General features: G+C 46.3%; 1 long non-coding RNA gene across 3 annotated transcripts in view; it reads right to left on the bottom strand.

The window, feature by feature from the left end:
* LOC147577097 (uncharacterized) overlaps window positions 1-25,407 on the bottom strand; it is a 120,871-nt gene that overhangs the window by 26,466 nt on the left and 68,998 nt on the right. For 2 of the 3 annotated variants that reach the window (XR_015256019.1, XR_015256017.1), the window contains exon 3: window positions 18,947-19,031. This is a non-coding gene — a long non-coding RNA (uncharacterized LOC147577097). Of the gene's footprint in view, window positions 1-18,946; window positions 19,032-20,629; window positions 20,982-25,407 lie in introns of those variants that run through there. The other variant, XR_015256018.1, reaches the window with a different exon arrangement.

Here is a 25,407-nt window from a genome sequence, read left to right as displayed (position 1 = left end):
TGGCCTTGTCATGACTCCCATCCTCTCTCAAAGCATTCCCTTAGTTCACTGAGCCAACATAGGGGGGTTGGGGAATAGTCCACCCCCACGTGGGCCCACAGGAGCCTGGCAGGAAGGCTCCACACACTGCATAGGAGTCCTGGGAGAGCAGAGCTCCAGTGCAGCCCAGAAGCCCCCAGCTTAGCAGTTCCCCATCATCTCAGAGCCGCGAATGGCACAATCCATACACTTCGCTCTCCTGATGGATGCAAGGGAAGCACAATGTGAGCACCGAACGTTAGTACGCGTCTATGAAAGTCATTATCAACATCACGGGGAATGAGAGAAAAACAAAGCATCTCTATTTACAGTGAGGGAAGGACAAAAAAACACTCTTCCAAGCATATGCTTAATCACACTTCTGTACAGGGAGGGGGAAATTACCTGAAATCTTTCCTCCTGTTGGATCTTCCCTTTGGAGGTGGATGCTTCTAACTCCCTAATGGCTGCAGGAGAGAGCCGGCCACGCATTCAGGTGCCAGCCTGCTGGGGAGCACATCAAAGCACCTTTGTTTTTTAAGTGGGACACACCCGCCCAGCTGACCCAACCCCACGCCCTTCTGGATCCTCTTTCTTTTCTTTGTGGAATCTGCAGTAAGCTCTGCAGCTGACCCCAGAGGTCACCCCGCAAGCACTTTCCTGTTTGAAACTTGTTCCGCTGGCTGGCTGCATTTCCACTGGCTCTGAGTCATTATCCGCCTCCCCCCCCCCATCTACACCCCCATGAGATGAAAGAGCTCTACTCTCCCCGCCACCCTAAGCACAAAGTTGCTGTTGTTTTTGTTGTTTAGATTTGCTTTCAGTTTTTAAAAATAAAAACCCATGTTGCACTTTTTTCTTATTACAAAAGCAATACATGCTTGTCATGAAAATATTCAGTGCCGAGAAGCAGAACGAAGAAATAAAAAGCACCTGTTATCCCACCGAACAGAGAACGAGCACGGTGAGTCTTGTTGGAATACATCTTTCCAGACTTCTTTCTCTGCAGAGAGCTATCCGTTTCGTGTTGCAAAAGGAGACCACACTGAACACCCTGGTCGTGAACTTGCTTTTTCCATTTGGCACTACGTTGAAATTTTTTTGTTCCATGTCACTAAATATTCTGCACGATTTTAAAAATATTTTGCAAGATGAATAATGTTTAGCAGTTTTTGTCTGAATATACAAGCAATTCACACTTAAAATTTCACATCCTTTGCTCCGCCACTGCTCCCCTGGGGGCACCGCAGAAATATTATGGGTCAATCAGAACAATGCACCCTTGATGTTTGTCCATTGGAAAAACAGGGGCATTGCTAATGTTCTCTTAAACACCTCCTAGAGGTTATGACTGTTACTGGTTTGGAGAGCTTCATAACACTCAAGTCCAAATAATTTTCCCATCTCTCTTCTGTCTTCAAGTCAAATTAGAAGAGGCCCAAGCCCTTGCCACCCTCCCCGCCTGCCCCCACTACCACATCGGAAGCGATTCTGATTATCTCCTCCCACCCCCACCTCGAGAACCTGCCTCCCCATGAACTATTATACAAAACACAAACCCCGAGGTCAGAAACCTTAGAAGACAAGAGCGAGCCCAACTTCCGTACCAACCCAGAGAGCACGAGGGTCTACCCACCCATCTACCACCCCTGGTATCTTACCTCTTCACCATGACCTTCGGTACTCCAGCGCTAACAGATGCTACTGGCCAATTGGTGGTGACACCAACCTGAGGCATGGGCTAGCTCCCAGCATGGCGGCTTCCAAGAAAGGAAGCCTCCGTTCTCTGTCCTGCACCTCCACCTCCAGACGCCCCTCCTCCACCCTTTGACTCCTGTAGGGAACCATTCCACCCATGACTCCGGCCAGGGGAACCAGGTCAGAAATGGCTTCAGGCACCCATCACTTGCCAACCAGAACCATCATTTATTCCATTTTCTTCCTGCAAGGAGCCACAGCTACACATCTGGAATCCCCCGTCATCTTTCTTTTCGACACTGGAGGTACAAAAAATATACTCCACTCCCCTTCTGTTCAACAGGACACAGGGGTAGTGATTGAGGGATTCAGGCCCTCAAAACAAAGAACTCCACAGGCAGCTTTGCCTCTTTGACCCTGGAATATGAACTTGCTGGCTTTCTGCCTTCAAAACAATAGAGAATGCTAACCTCGAAGGAGAGACCAGACCTCCTTTAAGAGTCTGGGAGGAAGAAAAGGCTGCCTATTCACGATGGAGAAAGGAATAATTATCCCACCTCACTTTTGATTCTGCAACCCAAACACAAGGAAGGGGCCCACTTAAAGCTTCTTGCTAAAACAGTGAAAACCAAAACCCTAGCTAAAGTTTTAAATGGGTCACCCTGCTGTAGAGCAAAATTAATCTTCAATGGACCGCTCCTCCTTGCTTTAAATGAACAATTACCGATTGTCTTTAGAAAAACAACTGGGTTCCATGAAAAATCCCCCCAGGATTGGAGTCAGAAAACCCAAGTTATTCTTTCCCTGTCTCTTACCACCCGCATGACTCCAAGCCAAGTATTAAACTCTCTGAAACCTGATTTCTCTCTCTGCCTAAGATTGGACTTGACAGTGAACCTCAATATCCAAAGTCCGTTGGCCAAGAGTCTCTGCTTCCCTGGATGATGCTTAACAGTTTGCTACCAACACTGACCAGATCAATTTATTTTTCTGTGCATTTTTATTTTATAATTTCCAGGAAAACCTGAATATCCCACACTTGCTCAATAATGTGGGACTCGGAAAAGTACCCTAGTTAGGTGACACAGTTGATATACTATAATTTACTAACTGCGTGACTCTGGGCAAGCCTTTAGCCTCGCTGAAATTCAGCTTCCTCCACTATAATAATAGCTAGCACAAATTCTATAGGCCAGGCACTCACCTGAATGTTTAGGTATATTCACTCATTAAAACTTCACAGTTGTTGGAGCTCAGTCTTTTCAGCATCCGACTTTGGCTCAGGTCATGATCTTATAGCTCGTGAGTTCGAGCCCTGCGTGGGGCTCTGTGCTGACAGCTCAGAGCCTGGAGCCGGCTTCGGATTTCGTGTCTCCCACTCTCTCCACTCCTCCCCCACTCACGCTGTGTCTCTCTCTCAAAAATAAATGAACGTTAAAAAAAAAAAAAAACACTTCACAGTTGCAAACCTATAAGGTAGATACTATTATTATCATCGGTCTTACAGGTGAGGAAACGGACATGAAAAGTTCAGTGACTTTCCCAAGGTCACACAGCCAAGAAGTGGAAGAGACAGGATTCAGCCCAGGCATCTGGTCTCAGAGTTCATCTTCCTAAATGTGTGTCTCAGCACCTGTGGCTTTGAGACAAGGGGTGGGAAGTTAGGCTGACCTTGTAGGATTGTTGAAAGGGTTAAATGTATATAAGACATTGTACCTGACACACAATATATAAGTTAATATTACTCAATGTAGAAGTTAATATTACTATATTGTTATTTTCTAGATGAATCTGCTAAAGTATCTGGCTGCCAGATGAAATTTATTAAAACTCTGCGTCGACATAGACAAACCCAACGATGATACAACGCGCAGTGAATTAAAGGTGAATATAAAGTGGTATTACGTTCGGACCGTGCCTACGTACAAATTATGCTCACATTTCCTTCCGTTGGCTATTGCTGTGCAGTAGATAATAAGTACATATTTCTCATGTGTTTGTTACTTGGCTACGAATCCTCACGTTGAGACAGGGCTGACCTGGGCACTTTGCCATCAGGCCGCAATCCACAGACGCAGATCGGACACAGGTCTGCCCCACGCGTGCCCATTCTGAGGCCCAGGCTGGAAGGGGAGCGGGGCTCTTCTCGTGCCAATGACGGCGGCACGAGTGGGCAAGCCCCACTGCACGAGAGCCTGCCAGCCTCAGGACATCCCATCAGTTGAAGTCATCATATGGCTGAGCCCAAAGTAAAAGAATGAGAAAGAAGACTCCGGGGGCTCAGGGGTGGCTCAGTCGGTTAAGCTTCTGAGTTTGGCTCAGGTCTTGATCTCATGAGTTCGAGTCCTGCATCGGGCTCTCTGCTGTCAGCACAGAGCCTGCTTCAGATCCTCTGTCCTGCTCTCTCTGACCCTCCCCTGCTCATGTGCTCTCTCTCTCTTTCAAAAATAATCATTAAAAAAAAAAATAATAAAATTTTTTTTAAAAGGAAGAAGCCTCCACACCCTGTGAGGTCAAAGCGAGGCACGTGGCCAAGTCCAGTATCAACTGAACAAGAAAGGAGGCTTTTCCCATGGAAGTGGAGGTAAGGAAGTGAATTTTTTCTAACAATTTACTACAAAAAGGAACAGATGGAAATAGAGGAAACTGAGGAGGACAACTAGTTTGGTAAGATCATGGGTGAATATTTTATCTTCTTTCCTTTCCACAATCACATGAATTATTTTGCTGCCTTTAAGATCAAAGGAGGAAGACAAAAGGAAACATCAAGAATCTGTCCAAAAAGAAATGGCTAAAAGGAAAGACTATACTAAGTAGCATCTGTTCACTCATTCAGCAAGCATTTCGGCCCCTGCTGTGCTCCGGGTAAGTCACGGCCCCAGTCCTCAAGCAGCTCATGGTCCAGTCAATGAGTAGAGATGGTAATGACCATGATGCTAATTATAATAATAGGCAACATTTATTAAGTGTGCCATATCCCAGGTGCTGGGCTAAGTCATTTACACAGCGCAACCTCTTATAATCCCATTACAAAAAGTCTATTAAGGGAGCACCTGGGGGGCTCAGTCAGTTAAGCATACCATTCTTGGTTTCAGCTCTGGTCACGATCTCATGGTTTGTGAGTTTCGAGCCCCGCATCGGGCTCTGTGCTGACAGCTCAGCCTGCTTTGGATCCTCTGTCTTTCTTTCTCTCTCTCTCTCTCAAAAATAGACACTTTTTAAAAAGTCTGTTAAAAATTCTGTTATCATCCCTTTTGATGCACAGAGGCACAGAGGCACAGAGAGGTCAATAATTTAGGCAAGGTCGCCCAGCTAGCAGCTGGGCAGCCCAGCTGTAGAACTTGCACCCAACTTACCTCTCTGCTCATTCACACACATTGCCCTGACCCGCCCCGGTGAGCCCCCTCCCTAGCCTTGAATTAGAAGATTACTAACACCAAGCGTCCCTCCTCTGGGAGGGTCGGCAAACACAAAGCCTCCCCTTTGAAATGTGTACCTAACGAACCAGATCTCCCAGGCAGACGTGGGCAAAGGGTGCCAGGCTTCAGTAAAGAAAACTGGGAAGCTTGGAGAAGAGGACAACGTTCATTTTCTAAGGGAGGCTGAGTAAATGCTCCGTGAGGGCGGTGATGAGCGTTCCTCTGCCTCAAACAGAACCAGTAAAAATAAGGGCCTGTGCCACCGCACGGGGGAACTGAGGCAAAAGTTAACCTCTCCAGGTAACAGAGACTTTTGCATGGAAAGAGCCTACCAAGGGGGGCAGCGGGGCCACAGATCCCTTTCACGGAGGCAGCGTGGGGAAGCAGGTCAACCAGGGGGGCAAGGGGCAGATGGATGAGATACCCTCTCAAGATAACGGAATTCCGAAACTATTTTACTCAGGTTCTTCATCCACCTCACTTCCACCAAGCAGCAGAGGTCTGAGCAAACCACCGTTCAGAGCACCAAATTATGCCTTCCTTCTTGACTTCCCAACTCTGCCCAGACCACCCTGGAGTCTGCTTCTGCAAGGCCTTGATCTGTGAAGGCAGTTTCTTCCACCCCTACCCCCCAGAACCAAAACAAAACCCCAGAAAATGGGGAGCCATATAAACACTGGCATTGAACTCAGCTATTTCAAACACAGTGAGAATATTTCATCGCTCGGTAGCTGAGACTGGCAATGTAAATAAAAACCAACGGCCAGCAAGGAGAGTGTTTGATGAAGCAAGGAGGAAAGAGCTTATTTGTTTGTTAAGAGTCCGATTCAACTCCTCGCAAATGACCTGACAAGTAACTCATGAAAGAAATGGCCACATTTAAGCTGCAGGCAGCCCTTCCAGAGACATCCTACCACGAGGCGGCCAGCAGTACCTTTCTCTTAGAAATAATGGCCAATCATATCGAGGACAGTAACAGAAAAATCAGAGTCCAGCTCTCCCATTAAAACTGGGTCACTCTTAGCCCGAGCAGGCCCCTCGAAACAGCTCTCTCCCAGCCAGCGCACCTGATTAACAACCCGTAGGGGCTGGCAAAAATCCCATTTAGCCCCGGACCGATGCGTTTCCAGCTCTATCAGCCCTCGCATTACTGACGGGAAGAAAACGAAGAGATTAAAGAAGTAATATTTGTAATAGAGTTTTCTAATGCTTCTCCCCCGCACCGGCTCAGGGCCTGCACGCAGCTGGCTCCAGCCACTCGCTCCCCCATCCTTCCTGCTGTTTTCCCATAAAGACCTCAGGAAGGCACCGATATTTCTGCGGCTCTGGTTCTGTTGTTTCCTAATGTGGGAAACCCTGGCCAATTCCGCAAAGGTGGGAAAGGAACGCTCGCTGGCTCGGGGAGGTGGGAGAGGCGTCAGAGGGACCCCCCCCCCCCCGCCGTGGTACCTGGCATGTGGGAGGTGGAATGGAGCCCTGGAAAGGGCTGCGGGAGGGGGCACCCTAAAGACATCAGGTTTCAATTAAAGCCAGGGGGTGGCCCTGGGACTACCTTCCTCTTGTCTCCTAGTCTCTTTGTTTTACGGCCTCCTCTCTTCTTTCTTGATCATCTTGTCATAACTCCTGTCAGGATGTGACCTTGCAGTCAATTCTTGCGAAGGTACCACTTGGAAAGAATGTGATCTGGGGTCCCGGCTCTAGGCTAAGGGTCCGGTGAAAGATGGCGACCACTTTCTGCCACTGGCTTAAGGGTCTGGTTTACCTGAGAAGGAGGGTCACGGAGAGCACACGGAGCAAGGAGTAGGGGTGGTGTGGGGGGAGGGGAGAGGGGCGAGAGGGGAGGGCGCTGAGCCCGTGGCAACGGGAACAAAAGCTAAAGAGGCACACGTGCCCCTTGAAGACACCACGCGAAGTGAGGTGAGCCAGTTACAAGAGGACAAACACCGTAGATGCAATTTCCTGTTACGTACATCTTATCACACATGCAATTTTTTAAGGCATGGTGTGGGGGGAGGGGGGGTAGTTTGCTTGTGTGGAAGACCTAGTCTGACAGGAAGCAGATTCGGGGTCACTCTCAAATTCAGGGGCCAGAGGACAGGAGGCAGAAGGGGGAGGGTGCCCTGGGCCGCCAGGACGGTCCGGGAAATGCCCTTCTCAGCGGTATCCAAACTAGGGAAACTGGAATCGTCCCCGACTGACTGAGGGAGGATGAAGCCTTTACTCTGAACCATCCTGTGTGTGCAAAAGACCGCCTCCATGCCTTCTCACCCGGGAGGAGGGACCAGGAACAAGTGGGAGTCTCCTTCCCTAGAAGAACCGCCTCCAGGCCATTCTAGGAATTCTGGGAATAAACACGGAAAGTGTTAAGGGTCGGTTGTGGTTACGCTCAGCCTCTCAGATCAGGAGTGAGACGGCTCGCAAACCTGACCCACGGAGGTCACTGAAACTCGGCAAGAAAGCCGAACAGATCGTGGTCCCCAGCACCCCAGCTGCGGACGAACCGTGATGGGTTAGGCCAGGCAGGGTGTGCGGGGCGGTCGGCCGGGCCCGCCCCGTCCTGGCGTCGTTCGAGAGGGAAACCTTCCCAGACTTAGCCTGGGAACCCCTGTCCAGGGAGGCCCAGCCTCGAAAAGCACTCTGGGCTCGCGGCTCACCGTGGCATCCTGTTTGTTACGGGCAAGCATCTCTTCTGTGGGTTATTTTTGTCTCCGGCCTTGGCTTGTTTTTTCCCAGGGCTGTTCCTTGGCTCGTAGCATTTCTTCCCCAGTTTATTAAAAACTGAGATAGATCGCCTAATAAATCTCTGCTCAGTTTTTCCCTTCACAGCTCTTCAACAATTGCCAAAGTCACAGAGTTGCGTCTTTCCCACAGCGGGAGGCTAACACAATAGCTGGTGTGTTCGTGGAAACATATAGATCAAGGAAACAAAGAGAAAAGCCTTTAATTATTCAGAAGCCTCCCACCCCTGGTACTAGATTTACTTGCCTGGGTTTGACTTAAAGGGGCAGAGCCACACCTGAGAAACCAGCAAGCTGCGACCACAGCCGGCCACGCGGGAAGGAGGGCCTGCCTCGCTTTGCTGGATGAACGTGGACCGGATGGTTGTTGGGGGCACTCCTAGCGCCTCGTTTTTTAACGCATTTTTAAAGCGTATTTATCTATTTTGAGGGGGGGGGGCAGAGAGAGAGGGAGAGAGAGAGAAAATCCCAAGCAGGCGTATACCTTAAACTTACACAATGTTGTAGATCATTTGTATCTCAGGAAGCTGGAAAAAAAGTGAGTCCTTCCAATAAATAAATAAATCAACAAACATTTGAGAAATACATACATATATATGGATTATAATTATATAGTTATAATCTTTAAATCGAATTAGAAACCGCGGCCCCTCGTTTTTTTCCATTTTGTGAGTTTGGGTGTGCTGCATTTCATTTTGTTGAAACGCAGTCCATTTGTACACATGCTCTGAAAGCTTTACAAATTCTTAGAGACAGAAGATGCATTCATTCCTCCTCCTCCACTGCCCATGTTATTGGAAGGTCAGAACACTGAAATGTTCTCTTTCAGGAGTGTTTTGTTTCAAACATCTGGCGATGACTGCCTTGTTAGACCAGAAAATGAAATCAAACACAAAAAGCCCCCTCCCTCTCCAGGGAGCGTTCTGGAGCGGGAATGGCCCTTCAGAGCAGTCCCAAGTATGGATAAAGGGCCCAGGCTTTTAGACTCCCATGTGATCAGTCGTTAGACGTGCCCCAGCCCTAGGGGAGAGAATGTCCTTGGGCAAGGTGGCCCTCTTCAGTAGAGGTAATTCCAGCTGGAGGCCATCTGCCAGTGACACTCCCAGAAGCTGGAGGAATAGTCCTTCATTCCTGAAGGGGGTCCTGCTCATCAGAGGCGTTTTGCCTGAAATGACAGGCAGGTTTTCTCCCCAGCTTGACCAGATGCTACCCCTAATCCTGGCTCCTTTCCATTTGGGACAGACCATGGCAGTACTTTAAGATGTTAACCCTAAAGTGACAACAGCTGCATACCCTCCCGCCACACCTCTTCCGGGCTCCAGGTGGAGCATTCGCCCTGCTTCCGGGGCACAGACAGCCAACAAAGAGATGCGGCATCCAAAGCAGTGGACAAGCTATAGGAAATCGCGCCTGGAGATCAAGCTTCAATCCATGGCTGCAGCTTTAAGGTGGTACCATGTCAAAAGCCAAAGAACAATGTGGCCATGTGGGGAAACGGCCACCCAGACGTTCAGTCTCCCCATCACAGGACTCTGAGAGTGGCAGATAGTGTCCCATGTCCTCCGAAAGCTGGCCGTTCCCAAAACAAACACTCCCATAAAACAGGCCACCTGGCCTTGATTCTGGGCCAGACGTGGTGCCCAAGTGTGGAAGGACTATGCTAGAAGGACAGGGTGGGGAAATGTCTAGGAGAGTACAGCCCCTATCAACTTAGACTCGCGAGCGAGAAATCTTCATACAAGATGGCTCTCAAAATCATTTTTTCTTTGTTTTATTTGGAGTTTGTTGCTGTCACTGTTGTTCTAACCATGTAACGATGGGAAGATAAGTATTTAACCTCACCCCAGGAAGGAGCCAGAGCCCCACCTCAGGCTTCCGTGGAGAGGGTTTAAGTGGGTGCTCAAGTCGCCTCTGTCTTCCTGTGTTCCCAAGGATTATCTCAAAGCTCTTGACCAGATTGACCCACACATGAATTTAGCCTCCCCCTCGATGTCCATAAGTTAAAAATCTCACACGAGACCTTGTAGCTTCTTACCAACAAGACAAACTCTGGAAGAAAGATGAGGGGAAAGAAGACATTTCAGGGACCCAAACGATTTGATGGAACCCCGTGAAAGTGTGCTAGGGCCACCATAACAAAACACCACAGACCGGATGGCTTAAGCAACAGAAATTTGTTTTCTCCTAATTGTGGAGGCCAGGAGTCCAAGATCAAGGTGTCAGCAGGGTTTGCCTCTCCCGAGCCTCTCTCCTTGACTTGCGGACGACTGACTCCTCTGTGCGTCCTCACATGGTCTCCCTCTGTCTGTGTGTCTGTGTTCTATGTCCTTATAGGACACCGGTTGTATTGGATTAGGGGCCACCCTAGTCACCACATTTTCCACTTAATTACCTCTTTAAAGGACCTATCTCCAGATACAGTCACACTCGGAGGTACCAGGGGTCTGCGCTTCAACATATGAATTTGGGGGGACACCAGTCAGCCCAGGACAAACCCTGAGCTTGTCCATTTTTTTTTTATTTTTTTTAACGTTTATTTATTTTTGAGACAGAGAGAGACAGAGCATGAACGGGGGAGGGGCAGAGAGAGAGGGAGACACAGAATCGGAAGCAGGCTCCAGGCTCTGAGCCATCAGCCCAGAGCCCGACACGGGGCTCGAACTCACAGACCGTGAGATCGTGACCTGAGCTGAAGTCGGACGCTTAACCGACTGAGCCACCCAGGCGCCCCGAGCTTGTCCATTTTTAAACGGTCCTCCGGCCACTCCAGCACCAGGGGGTGGCTGCCCCTCCCACACTCTTCAGCCTGACCACATCTCGCTTTTTTCCAGGGTCACGAACTTTGTCTATAAAAGGCCAGACAATAAATATTTTAGGCTTACAGGCCATACGGTCTCTGCCCAACTGCTCAAATCTGCCATCACAGCAGAAAAGAAACCCTAGAGAATATGAATAGATGGATGTGGCTGCATTCCAATAAAACTTTATTTATGAACACTGGAATTTGAATTTCATAGAATTTTCACAAGTCATGAAATATTATTATTTTGATTTTTTTCAACATTCAGAAAGTTTGAAACCATTCTTGGCTCACAGGCCCTAGAACGAACAGACAAGGGGCCGTATACTTTTGGCCAGCAGGCGGTGGCCAAATGCTTCATTTGGTGGCCCCAGGAGCTCATAGGTGGCCCGCCCAATGCTCTCTGTTCCCCCATCACTCTTCTCCAAGGTCTTCTGCAGGGCCTCACTCTCCAGACGCACCCGGGCCCCCACCGGGCTCAGCAAGTTCATTTCCGGCACAAAGAAAGTTTCCTTCCGACTAGGAATTCTGGTGCCAGCTGCTAGTAATCAATTCTTTAGGTCTGATACCCCCTCTTGATCAAAAATATGTCTTTTTCTCACCATTGTGGAACGAGACTATGACTCACATTTTGCCACTCAATAAGTCACTTCATGCACTTTTCCAGAGACCTTTCTCAAGTGATTGCTGGGTGCCACGCACTGGGCTAAGGGCTCTGCGGAGCCACTAAATTTGCACCGAAACCCCGAGATATGAAATTTTATTCTCCACATTTTGTGGAGAAGAAAACTTGGGCTCAATACAGTTGAGTAAATTCTTCGAGGTCACAGGGACAGTAGGTGATGGAGGCAAATCTGAAACCAGGACTCTCTGTCTCCAAATCCAGGCTCTTAGCCAGTGATGCTACCCTGTTTCCAAATGATACATCTCTCCTTCGAGGACTGGGCATGGTGACTTGGGGGCATCAGAGCACAAGAAGCCAATGGCAGAGACAACAAACTGCCCACCCCCTCCTGTCCATTGCTAATAGAACCCCAATTCTATTTAGAGTTAATAATATGTGCCAGAAAGTCACATCTACCAGCCCTCCTTGTCCGGGGACAGAAGTCATTAGATGGTGTTTTCTGAGAAATTCTTTAAAGGGGAATGACTCCGCTGGTAAGCACCCTCTCCCATTCTTCCTGCTTGAGATACCGACATGATGGATGGTATCTTGGCAACTAGCTTGAGCTCCGATGCCAAGCAGGAGAAACATCACACCATAACGATAGATAAAGTGGATTTCTAGGAGTCTGAGTCTCTGTTCATGGAATTACCACATCAGCCCTCAACTGCCCACCTTTGCACTTCTCTTCGGGTGAGAAAAATAAAACCTTTAATAATGATATACGCCACTACGTTTCAATTCTACGTTGCTCGTGGACAAAGGCCATTCCTATCTGACATAAGCCCTCTCTAAATATCACTCCCATAACTACCCTTAGAGGACTCATCAACACTGCTCTCTATTGGTCTTCTTACTTCAGAAGAGTCAGGGAACCATGCTAGCTGCTATTATCCTGCCCCATACCCTAATATTTCCACTACATGGACTCCACATCTCTACCTGCCAGCCTCATATGGTCAGGCCAGTGGTTACTGGTTCCCGACCAGGCCTGAGAATTTATTTCTCGGTAACCACCTGACCACGGGCTTGAGCTAACTTCTTATCTCCTCCTGGCCTTTCCTAAAAGAAAGTTCAATATCTTAGCATCGGTCATTACTCCTTTGCTCTTGTACGGTTCTTTGCATTTTGCAAAGCATGTCCATGAGCAGTATTTCTTTTGATTTTCACAACAACTTTGACCAATGAACAGGGATGGTATTTGTTGTGTCCTCATTTAAGAGCTCAGGAGACTTGAGCTTGGAGAGGCTGAGTAATTCACTTACTGCACCGAGCCAGGATACAAACTCGGCTCTTTGACTCCCAGGTTCCCATTTTTTCCATTATGCCAGTTGCTCCCAGGAGACTTCTCAGATTCTGATGAGAGAAGCCAGAGACACAGCTCGGTTCAGATAACCTCCTTTAAACCAAGTTTGTCTGGCCACCAACTGCCTGTTTCCACCCAATATCTGAATTGTTCGTCATCATCAAAAGGCTGATGTACTCACCTGAATCAAGCGAACGACTACGTGCTGTTCGAAAAATCAATTAAATCAACACCATCTGTGTCCACTGTGCACTCGGGCTCTATAGTAGGTGATGTTGACACGAACAAACACTGACAACTCTGTAAACCCCTGACAGATGAATCACGTACGTGAGAACAGTGGCAGTTGTCCCGCTGCTGCTCCGAGGATGGTGGAAGGCAGTGACAAGTAAGGCTGAGAAGTTGCTGGCACCCGAGATAGGAGAAGAAATTGGCACTTCCCAATTAGTCAGGAGAGGCTTTTCGAGGAAGACGGAGTGTCAGACGCTATTTAATTTGTGAATGAAACAAGTTTAGGAAGATAAGTGCCAGTTCAAACAGAAACAGAAATGGGAGAATAATAATAAGAGCTAGCACTACACTTGCACCCTACTAGACAGAGTTCTTAAGTGTAGGAACCAGAAATGGGCTGTGGCTGATGCAGGCACAAAGGGAATTTGCTGAGAAGGTCCTGGGTAACTCGCATAATTGCCAAGAATTCTGGAGGACCAGGCTCTGAAAATAGACACGAACAAAGATGGCGGACAGAACTACTCAAACTCCCACCACACAACTAGTCTAGCACTGGACACAGTGTATCAGTTAGGTGCGTCAGCAGTAAGGCTAACAAACAACCCCAAACACCCAGGCACGTATGATAACGTATGTTTGTTGCACACGTGCCTGGCGTCATTCGGAGGCTCATAGGCAGCGTTGTAATCTCGGCAGGGCCACTGGTGAGGCTCCACATTGGCCAACTATTGGCTTTCCTAGGCTGGCCTCACCAGGAACGACTGTGGTGACTCTGCTCGGCTCCACATGTCCCTCATCCTCCACCATGTCTAGACCAGGTGGGTTCTCATGGAGAGGAGCAAAGGAATTGCAAGGCATGTAATGTCTCTTGAGACCGGGGCTCAGAACTGGGAGCACCATCAAAAGTTCGGCCAAAGCAAATCACAAGACCAGCCTCAGTTTAAGGAGTAGGGAAATAGATTCTGCCTCTTTGGTAAGGGAACTGCAAAACCACACAATAAACGCCCTGATACTGGGGGGGGGGGGGGGGGGGGTGACAAATTAGGACCATTGATGCAATCATTCTGCCATCACTCATAGGAAACCACCACTAACACATCTGTCCTGAAACTGTATGTGGCCTCCACCACCACCACCTTCCTTGTATCCCAGCTCCAGATTCAGGGCTCCAGACAAAGATACTGGGGTAGCTGGGACTAGATCATGGAGTTGTGCACTAAAGGCCAGAAACACTGGGAAACCAGGTATCTCCAGTTGTTTTCATTTCCTTCAGAGGAGAGGGGTTCTGCCTCTCACCAAGACCTATATACCAGTACCCCACACATAGGGAAGAAGTTCAGGTGCTGGATAGCACCTTTCTTTTTTATTTTTTTTTTTTTAATTTTTTTTTTCAACGTTTATTTATTTTTGGGACAGAGAGAGACAGAGCATGAACGGGGGAGGGGCAGAGAGAGAGGGAGGCACAGAATCGGAAACAGGCTCCAGGCTCTGAGCCATCAGCCCAGAGCCTGACGCGGGGCTCGAACTCACAGACCGCGAGATCGTGACCTGGCTGAAGTCGGACGCTTAACCGACTGCGCCACCCAGGCGCCCCAGCACCTTTCTTTTTTAAAGTTTTATTTATTATTTTGAAAGCGAGAGGGTGTGAGTGGGGGAGGGGCAGAGAGAGAGAGGGAGAGAGAGAATCCCAAGCAGGCTCCTCACTGTCAGCGCAGAGCCCAATCGGGGCTCGACCCCACAAACCATGAGATCATGACCCGACTCACTCAACCGACTGAGCCACCCAGGTGCCCCTGCCAGCTGTTCTTTAAAACCATCCAGTGTTTGTTGGGGTATATTACAGAATGTCCCCAAATCTTTACCCCTCATTGTATCCATGCCTCTTGCCATATAGCTTGCTTGGGAGCCTTTGCCTTCCTCCATGGGCAGGGTGACCCATCTCACTCTTTGATGCTAAACTCAATCAAAATCATTCACATGCTCATGTTGGCTCTTGCCTTATGGGATGTTAGCAGATGTCTCATAAGCAGATACTTGCAATGGGCTTGCACATTAAAGCTTGTTCTCTTGTACTTCTGCTGCCTCCACAGGAACGTGCCCAAGCTGGCCAGACAGAGAAAGAGAGACATGCGGGCTCGAGCGGAAGTTCCCCGGATGTCTCAGCCTAGATCGGCCAGCTGACAGCTAGGCAAGCCGCAGAAATGTGCTCAAGCCCAGCCTAGATCAGCCAAACCATCTCGCCAACCCCCAGCGGACTCAAACACATGAACAATAAACACTTCTTGTCACATGCCCTTGAGGTTTTGTGGTCACTTGTTACAAGGCATTATTTTGACAATGGAGAACGGACACCATCTGCCAGCAGTGTGCAGATTAATAAACTCATTTCACTCTCAACGGCCAAGTTAGATATCAGAATTTTCACTTACGTGGAGAGGTTAGGTAACTGTGTAAACTTATTCAGGATGGACGTGATATTGGTTTTCTTACAACAGAAGCCACTTGCTGGATAACTTTAGCCTGGAACATAGTTAGAAAGAAGAAAGTCCATGACCCCGTGCTGAACTTCTGGGGCAGGGCTTGTCCTCACCTTGCGTGGGCCAAACGCGACTCTAAAATGAGCCAGGAAGGCTTGGATAATAACCAAGAAACTATTCCAAGGCTAATCCCATTAGCATGGACCCTGGGAACAATGCAAGGTCATTCCCTGTCCTGGAAAGTTCTTGAAATAAAGGAACCACCAAGAAGCACCTAGAAATACTTCAATTGTGTGTGGTTTCTCCTCCTAACTGGCTTAACCGTAATGGGATTTGGTCTATTCCTGGTTTTTAAAGGTCAACGAGTATTTAATGAATATAGATAACTCCGTAGACCCTGAGCCAGCACCACAGACACAGTGTGGCATCACTACAACAATCAGAATGCCCGGCACACAGTAGGTGCTTACGAGAGAGTGGGGCCCTCCCTTGTCTTCTCATTCCTCATATTTAAGGAATCATACCCCCAAGACTTTTCACTTCTGTAAGTCACAATTCTTGGGGCCTGACAGACCCAAAGTTACCTGTTGGTTCAACATATATACTGTAGGCCTACTATGTGCTAGATGCCAGGAAGACAGAGACCTGGGGCTGACCTTGAGAAACTTAGAATCTAGTGAGAACCTAAATTTCTCAGAACCAGATTTAATTACTAACTGAAGGTAATATCCTCTTAGTGCCAAGTGAACTGTCACAAGCACCACATTTAGAGAAAAATAATGAAAGTGTCAAATTTATGTTATGTTAGAAGTTTATTTTATTTATTTAATCTCTATTACAAGATATAATGACTGGTTTTCAATTTTTGTAAAGATAAAGATACCGTTTTAATTTCCCAAATTGATGAATATGTTATAAATTTTCCATTTTTAATACATAAAAGCTGAAATCTATATTAGCTTGGATGCACATCTACTTTTGCCTAAGTCCACAAAACCATAAAAATCCCACTTTACAGCTGAAATTATAAACTCCGAATAACATAAATGCTAAATCTATTCATTCATTTAAACTCTATTAAAGCTATCACAAATTATTATTTTAGTGTCTTAGAAGATAAATAGCCTTAAAAGGTAAAGGATCTTTTTCCAGGCAACTCCCATCTGTGATGCCACATTCTGAGGAAACACTTGGCAGAAAGTTCAAGGAAAACGTGAGAAGGCCAAATCTAGAGAAAGAGTTGTTATAATCACAAAGTTGGATTGCCAGGAAGACCTTAACATTATTGCTTACATGCACCAACCAGCATTTAACAGTGAGACCCAGTCATATGATCCCTATCATCTCTTTCCAGGGGCAATTTTGAAACCATTTGAAGAGCTATCCAACTTCATTCTTGCTTTCAAAGTCTTTTCTTTGAAGAGGGAGTTCTGTTTGTACAGGCATGTGCTCCCAACACACACCTTACCTTAGAGATTCATGGATTAGCATCCACAGGACCGATTCTTCATCAAAATGGCCATCTTCTCTACAGCGAAAAGGAAGCAGGGTTCAGAGGGAATGAAACAGGAAAAACTAATTTTGAATTAAAGAAAAGTTCTGAGCAAGAAGGAGAGTGAATGTGGGACAATGGAGCGGGGAAGGGGCCTGAATGCGATTCATCCATCAGCTGGGGATGTGCCCTCGGGTACTCATAGGACTCATAGGTCCTGAGTGTGCATGAACTGGGAGTCGAGGTAAGAAGGAGACCATGTCTGGCCCATCACGAGGGCTCAACAGATGACCAGGCAATGAAAGGCCCATTTTACTGCAGTGGACTAACAGCTTTCTCTTTGACTTTTCTGTCCATAAGGTGAAACTCACAAAGTCAAAATTAGCCTTAAATTTTCATCAAATTGCCCATAAACTATAGGAGTTTTTCTCTCTTGCATATCGATGGCTAGATTTGTTGCGGCCAAGTTTACTTGCTCCACATTGGAAATCAACAAACTGGTACCTCTCACTGAGCCCATCACAGGCAGATTTTCCTCCAGTGATCGAACTCATGAGTATTTTTCAAATGAATGCCATATGAAGCAGCTGGCTTGCGTTAGAGGTTCTATTGTAAGAAATAAATATCTTTAAGCACTAGGAACACACTAAATGTAGCATGACAAGCATATCATAAGAGGCAGATGGGGACTCAGGTCAGGTAGGAGAGAGCAAATTTACCTCTGTGAAAGCACACCCAGGATAGAAACTTACAGAGCAGAATGTTGGGGCACCTGGGTGGCTCAGTCAGTTAAGTATCCGACTTTGATCTCAGCTCAGGTCATGATCTCATTGTTCAAGAGATAGAGCCCCACACCAGGCTCTATGCTGACAGCGTGGAGCCTACTTGGGATTCTCTCTCTCTCTCTCTCTCTCTCTCTCTCTCTCTCTCTCTCTCTCTCCCCTCCTGCTTATTCTCTGTCTCTCAAAGTAAATAAAACAGAAAGAAAGAAAGAAAGAAAGAAAGAAAGAAAGAAAGAAAGAAAGAAAGAAAGAAAGAAAGAAACTCACAGAGTGGAATATAAACTGAACAGTCCACACTACTTAAATGACTTGTTCTTTTTTCTAGGGAAATGGGGAGCAGATGCTCATACACTTGAATTTGCGTAAGTTAACTTGGCATATGATGCCATTGAGCTATGTTTTTTCAAATACCTGGATGTGTGCTGTCCAATACTACAAATTGGAATATGCTATAAACCTGAAAAATCCACACTGGATTCAAAGACTTCATCCACAAACGTAAAACACCTCGTTAACAACTTTTCTTATTGATGACATTTGGAAATTATATTTTAGGTATATTGGATTAAATTTTATCTTGGTAAAAGTAATTTCACCTGTTTCTTCTCACTTTGTTTAAACATGGCTACTAGAAAATTTTAAGTGACCTATGGTTCCTATTATATTGCCATCGGATAGCACTGGCCTTGACAAAAGGCCTAGATTGAATGGAATTACACTAGACTGAAACTTCGAATTGCTAACACACGTTAAACTTGATAACGTTATTTGAAAACTGTCCCTTTCTTTAACAATCCTACAAGATTTGGCTTCAACTATTGTCTACATGTAAGCTGATAATCCAGGACTCCCCAGTCAATCTTGTCTCAGCAGGATTGGGCCAAGTCCCAGAAGTTATCTGTAAACCTACATACAGCATTTATGCTGCATTTATATAATCTTCTATTGATCTTTAAGTCTGAACCCTTTGAGTTCAATAGAATTACATTAATTTTTAAAGTTTTAATTCCTTTTTTTTTGCTAGATGCCATATATTTTATTCATATATGTAGAAATTACTTTTGCCCCAACATTTTATTACTTAAAAAAATCAGAAACATACAATTAACATGCACTCAATAAGAAGAGGAAAGACCTAGACGTTGGGCTCTGACCAATTGATCATATCATTTGAAGTGAAGACAGGGGGGTCCAAACCATAGACTGGCCCCTCTGCTGCCTTGTCCCACTGTTCGAATACAAGGTGTACAGAGTAGAATATGCAGCGAGGAGGAAAGGCTAGAAGAGAGGTCGGGGGTATCCAGTGCCAATTCCTACTCACCCTACACAAAGCACCTTGAATCTTCATTGTGTTACTTCTCAACAAGCAAAGGAAGGGTTCCTGGCTGATATGTGAGCCATATCTCCTGGAAAAAAAACAGTAAGTTGAAAAATATTAGATAGATGAAACAATTCATCAGATAACCTTAACCAATGTGTTGTTGAGCCACCTCTATAACGCAGTTTTCATTAAGGTTTTTATAAGTGAGTTAATAATAGAATTTTTATCTGGCAACTTTATTATAGGAATTAAGATAAACTCATGAAAAGTTTTCAATTCTTAAATACAAAGGAGAGAACATTATTTGGAGAGGAAAGATACGATCAAAGGCCGTTGGGAGGAAAAATATAGGTTCTAGCAAAAAAGATTTACTGGGGGCCATTGAGTCAGCTATGCCAGCTGGACAACATTGTGTCAGTTCCCTTGTCCCCATCACGGCCTTTCCAGAAAGATGTCTTTTGATTCCAAACTTCATTATAGCAGACACCATTAGTGTCCCCCCAAAACCAGGTCTCTTCAAATCAGATCCATTTTTACCATTTGATAATCTTGCCTTCAATGTGTTTTTTTGTTTAGTTTGTTTTGTGTGTGTTTGTTTGTTTTTTCCCCAAACGGCAGCACCTGGAAATCGTTTTTTTTGGAAGACTGCCCTCAGGCTACTGGAGTCTACTTTGTCCCTGTGCACAGAAAGTTGGAAGCTCCTGGGAATTTATGTGCCCCCATCTTTGGCTCCTACCCAACGACTCTGGGGCGAGGGAACCTTGGCTAAGGACAGCTCTGGGGCAGAACTTCTGTCCCAGAGCTTCCTGCAGGACTAGCCTGAACTCCACTCTGCGGGCCTCTGTCCGATTCTCCCCCGTCCCCTCATCCTCACCCCCTTGCTGATTTCTCCGTGGAGCATTTCCTTATTCATCACTTGGCGGCCAGATCCGCAGCTCAGGATCTGCTTCTGGAAAACCTGAGCTACTTATCAGCCTGGGTCCTCTCGCCACAGCGGCCCATAAATCATAAACTAATTTCCCACTCATCCTAGTAATTCTTCCTAAACTCCAACTACACCCTGAAGTACTCATGCCTATCCCAAACTCCATCCATCTTTTCCCATCTTCCTGCTGTTGCAATTATTGTCTTCGCCATGTAGAATTCTCAGAGCCTGAGGTCTCCCTTTTTTTTTTAAGTTTAATTATTTATTTTGAGTGAGAGAGGGAGCACGCGCACTCACACGTGCAAACAGGGGAGTGGCAGAGAAAGAGGGAGAGAGAGAGACGGACTCCACACTGTCAGCACAGAGCCCGACACGGGGCTTAAACCCACAAACTGCAAGATCATGACCTGCGACAAAATCAAGAGCTGGACGCTTGGGGCAGCTGGGTGGCTCAGTCGGTTAAGCGCCCAACTTCAGCTCCGGTCACGATCTCGCGGTTCATGAGTTCGAGCCCCGCATCCGGCTCTGTGCTGACAGCTCGGCGCCTGGGTCCTGCTTCAGATTCTGTGTCTCCCTCTCTCTCTGCTCCTCCCCAACTTACACTCTTATCTCTCTCTCTCTCTCAAAAATAAATAATAAATTAAAAAAAAAAAAACATTCAAAAGAGTTCGACACTTAACTGAGGCACCCAAGCCCTCCTGTGCGGCCCCCTTTCTGAGCAGGCCTTCCTCGGCTCTCCCAATTTGTCCCTGAGTCACCTGTTCTCTCCTGGGCCTGTGTATACTTTGCTACTAGAACCCGGCTTCAAAGCTCCAGTGCCTGGGTTCTGAATCCTGCTCCGCTGCTGCCAGCTGGGTCACTTCATCTCTCTTTCTCTCCGTTTCCACATCTGTAGAATGGATACAAAAGTCAAATCCACTTTCAATCATTCCTGTGAAACCGGATGAGATCATTGGCAGGCAAAGCCCCTGCAGATGACTAGTTTATAGTAAATGTTAGCTGTTGTTTCTGAACCGTGATCATTTGTTTATGAGCCTGTTTTTACTGTAAGCTCCTCAAGGGCAAAAGTCGTATCACGCTCATCTTGATAAATGTGTGCTAAATAAACACACGCGCTCCATCAAAGAGCGGTTCGCTTGATAAGGGAACATTTTAGACTGAGTGTTGAATCCCTTAGGACTCCGTAATTTGCATACCACCCTTGTGATACTTTTCCCTCACAGCCTATACTCCCATTTACTCGCGATGCGTCTCTAAGTTGACTTTCCATCAATCATTTGGTTTTAACCTGGATGACCTTATACTAAGAAACAGAACCTGGCAGGTCTCAAGTTGCATATGTTCATTGTGGGGTTTTTTTTTCTAACATTCATTACAATAAAGACGTAACCCCTAAAGTAAAGCCTGTGCCTCTGCATGCGTTTCCAAATGATCTCAGATACCCCTGTGGGTATCCCCGGCTCACTTGGGAAAACAGCCTCAGGAAATTGGCAACAAGTCAACAGACGCCCAAGAATGTACATGGCGTTTGGATAAATATCAGAACAGCAATAAATCACTTACCCAGACCTTGGACCAGACAGCTCTCTGTTCTGAACCTATATTCACTCACTCTGTGATCTTTGACACTCAGCTTCTTTTAGCTGTTCTCGGGCACAGGAGACATTTTCTACATTCTGCCTCACACAGCAAAGGAGGGCCCCTGTACCCCAAAAACCCAGGACCCCAAACACTGAAAAGTGAGTCAAAACACAGGTAGATGGGCCTCAGGATAAGCACATTAGAACATGAGTCCACACCTATCCCTACCTTGCCTGAACATGTTTCCTGAAGGAGGTGAGTTTGAAACTGAAGCAAGAAAGAATTTACCAGATAGAGAAAGAACACCAGGCATTTCAGCAGCACAGGGACCAGGCCTGGTGAAGGCTAAATATGGAAGACGCAGGCACCATTCCTCCCTCCAATGTAGGAATGTCGGTCATGAGCATACTCTGAACTCGTCTTTCCATTGCTCTAAGATGACTGCACATCCCAGCATTCTCCTGGGATATTTGTCTCTGGAAAAATTCCAGGAAGGTTCCCCTGGGGTTTTCTTACCACCACCATCGCCCCCCCCCCACCCCCAACAAAACCCCACTATCTAAGCTATGTGGAGTTCAATTACATTTAAAATTAGCTAAACTTAGGGCGCCTGGGTGGCTCAGTCAGTTGAGCATCCAACCTCGGCTCAGGTCATGATCTCACGGCTCTTGAGCTCGAGCCCTGCATCAGGCTCTGCGCTGACAGCTCAGAGCCTGGAGCCTGCTTCGGATTCTGTGTCTCCCTCTCTTTCTGCCCCTTCCCCGCTCACACTCTGTCTCTCTCTCCTTCAAAAATAATTAAACATTAAAAAAAATTTTCTAAGTAAAAAAAAAAATCAGATTTGTTAAACTTTAACAAAAAGACATTTCAGAACTTTGGTCACCAACTGCACTTGGGGCCAGAGATGAGTAAAACTAAGATAAGCACGAGAATGTTTAAGCCTGAGAAAGTACAGTTACCCTCCCGAAGGGAAGAATGGCTGTGTGATTTACGTTCCAGACAACCTGTACTGGGGACTGGGTGATCATGAGTTGAGAGGGAAAGGAGAATTGACAGATTTGGCCTTTGTGTGTGCTGCGTTTTCTGTCTAGAGCACTGTTCAGTTGGCTAACACACCTCTTCCACCCGGTCTCAGAGATGTTTTTCCCATCCCTCAATCTAATGCAGATCCCCTTCCATTCTTTCTGTGGCGCACGGTTCTTTTTCTACATAGTAGTCACTACGATTATAATTACAAATGAGTTGCTGTTGTTCAGGGAGGACCGTGTAGATTTGTTCACTGCTATGCACCCAGCACCTCTACAAAGCCTGAGTCAGAATAGGTGGTCAATAAACGCTGTTTGAATAAATAAATAATTGAAATCAGTTTCTTGACTGCAAGACTCTTGGATTCTAATGAGCATCATCAGTCTCTAAAAGAATGATAAAGTATCCGGTGTTTCCCAAACTAATTTGCCTCTCTGCGAAAAACCAATAATGTTCTAGGGAATCGGGTTCTACAGAACATGGTTTGGAAAATCCGGGGATAAAGACAAGGGGGAGAAGAGAGTGTTCCTCAAAGTCAGAGCCTCACATAATTCTCAGTAAGATAAAAAATAGGAATACTTACTTCTAAAGGTTCTTGGGAAACAAGCACCATGAAAGATCGCACTGGTAAATTTGGGTGAATTGTGTAAATCCAAACCTTGTGAAGATTCGTTCATCTGTGAAAATGGCCAGGGGGGAAATTACAGACTCAAGAACAGTCAACTGAAAAACCAAAGGAGCCATGAATCCTCAGCTCTGAAAAAGCAGCATTTTTGGAGAGTCTGTATCACAACTATCTGGAAATTAATTTCCTGAGTCATCTTTCCCTGAGATCACTGCACAGTACAAGATAATGGAATTATCCATCATATCAGTCCTTAAAGGGACAGAAATAAATTCTCTTTAGGGAGGCCACAAAGTGAAGGTGCTTTAGCTGTTATTGCTGAGTAACAAATAGTCCCAAAATGTAGTGGCTTAAAATAGCAATAGTCATTGTCTACAATATGCAGAGGACTCCGTGAGGAAGGCTCATCTCTATTTCATGTGGCATCAGCCTGAGCAGTCAGACTGTGGCCTGAAGGAATCCTTTCAAGATAGCTCACTTCCACGATTGGCAAGTGGGAGTGGGGCTGGAGCTCTACCGGGGGCATGGGCCCAGGGCCTCAGCCCCTCTCCGCATAAGCCTCTCCATGGGATGCTTGGACTTCCTCACAGTATGGTGGTTGGGTTCCAACCGTGAGTGTCCCAAAAGACACAAGAAACTGCAGGTCTTAATGTAATCTAGCCTCGAAAATCACAAACAAATCACTTTTGCTACTTCTTTGCGATGGGAGCAATTACAAGCCCACCCAGATGCTAAGGGAAGTGAACTAGACCCCATTTTCAATGGAAGAATGGCAAGATTCTTGAAGAGCATAAAGAATGAGAGAGATTATTATAGCCATCTTTGGAGAAAATGCCAGAGAAGGAAAGAGACAGAGAAGAATAATTTCTTCAAGAAATACAAAACTTGTTAAAAATAAAAGTCCTCTCTGAATCTTTCTTTATTATGGAGGGAGGAAAGATAGATGTCAATATGTGTCTAGATAGAGTAAGGAATTTGTTCCTAAAAATGTGGAGACTTGATCCAGGACAAGCCACAGGTGTCTAATGGGACACCTTGCCCCAGTGAGCTATGAATTTGATGAAGGTGAAAAACAGTCACTGTTAAGACCAAACAAAAACAAAAATTAAAGAAAAAAAATTCTTCTACCTACAGAAAAGCCACAAGGCTGGCCAGCACTGGTCATTTGAAGGCACAGGCTTTCAAATAAGTCCCTGACTTTCTGGGAGAGTCCCAATTTCAAATATTTTGTCACCATGACAATCCTGATCTGAGCCTTGAAAGATACGTAGGATTTAAATATTCTGTCAAACAAGACAGCCAGACAATAGACAACAAGGAGACAAGGAGCGGGGAAGGAAACAACAGTAACAAAAAAGCCATCTCCTCTCTCTCTTTTCTTCTTTTGCTCAAAGTGTCAGAACACACATGCTTTGTAAAAGCAGCCAGCACAAAGTAGGCCCTGAGTAAATAATTTATAAACACTAAAGATTTCTCCCTCCTCCGCCCATCTTAAATGCCTTAAAGTGTCCACATTATACAGTCTTTCCTTTGGTTAAGGCAGCCGAGGCAGACACAGAGATGCATCACTCAGAGCCCTCTCTGAGAAAGAACTCACTGTCCGGCTTCAAGGAGCACGGGCCACCGACAGCCTTCAGCTGATAATGTCTTCAGGCAAAGGTCTCCCCTTTCAGGCAAAGGTCGTGCTCTTCTCAGAGTGGTTCCCAGGCAATGACCGAGCAAGACAGTGGTACAGGAGCTAGCCATTCCCACCCAACACAGTGCTCCTAAAATGGGCAGTCTTTCCTCTGGGGGTTCTCCACGGGGTTGGCACAGGCTTTATCCCACCTGCATCGCTGCCTGAATGTTCCCACTGTGCAATCTGCTTCATATTCTTTTGCTTTCACAGGTATAACTCCCCAGTAAACTCTTGGCTTTCCTAACTTTATCTCAGCATCTGCCTCTCTGAGAAGCCAACCCAGGAAAGGCAGCATCCTCAAGGGTTCTCCACGAAAAGGGCAAAATGCCAGTATAGGAAAGTTCAGAAGCCCCTGAGCACCTTAGACAAGCACCATGGTAATGGGACACTGCACAGGTACATTTTGATGGGGGAAGAGAATAGATAAGGGAGGATTGGAATATTTTCTTGGTGTCATGTTCATCAGTGGCCAAGAAAGGAAGGGATGGTAGATAAAGCTTATAGGACATTTTCATTGTATTAATTTGGAGGACACTCTCTTTGAAGGGGTCCTGGGCAACTCCTCCCCCTGCCAAACAAACACCACAGTGGAACAAGACTTCCTTCAGTCCCCAAACTCTCCCCTA

The sequence above is a fragment of the Puma concolor genome, chromosome C2 (genome assembly GCF_028749965.1).
Source record: "Puma concolor isolate L17-30 chromosome C2, mPumCon1.1.hap2, whole genome shotgun sequence".
Classification (NCBI taxonomy): Eukaryota; Metazoa; Chordata; class Mammalia; order Carnivora; family Felidae; genus Puma; species Puma concolor.
Note: the sequence above shows the minus strand (reverse complement) of the source record. Positions and strands in the feature narration are given on the sequence as shown.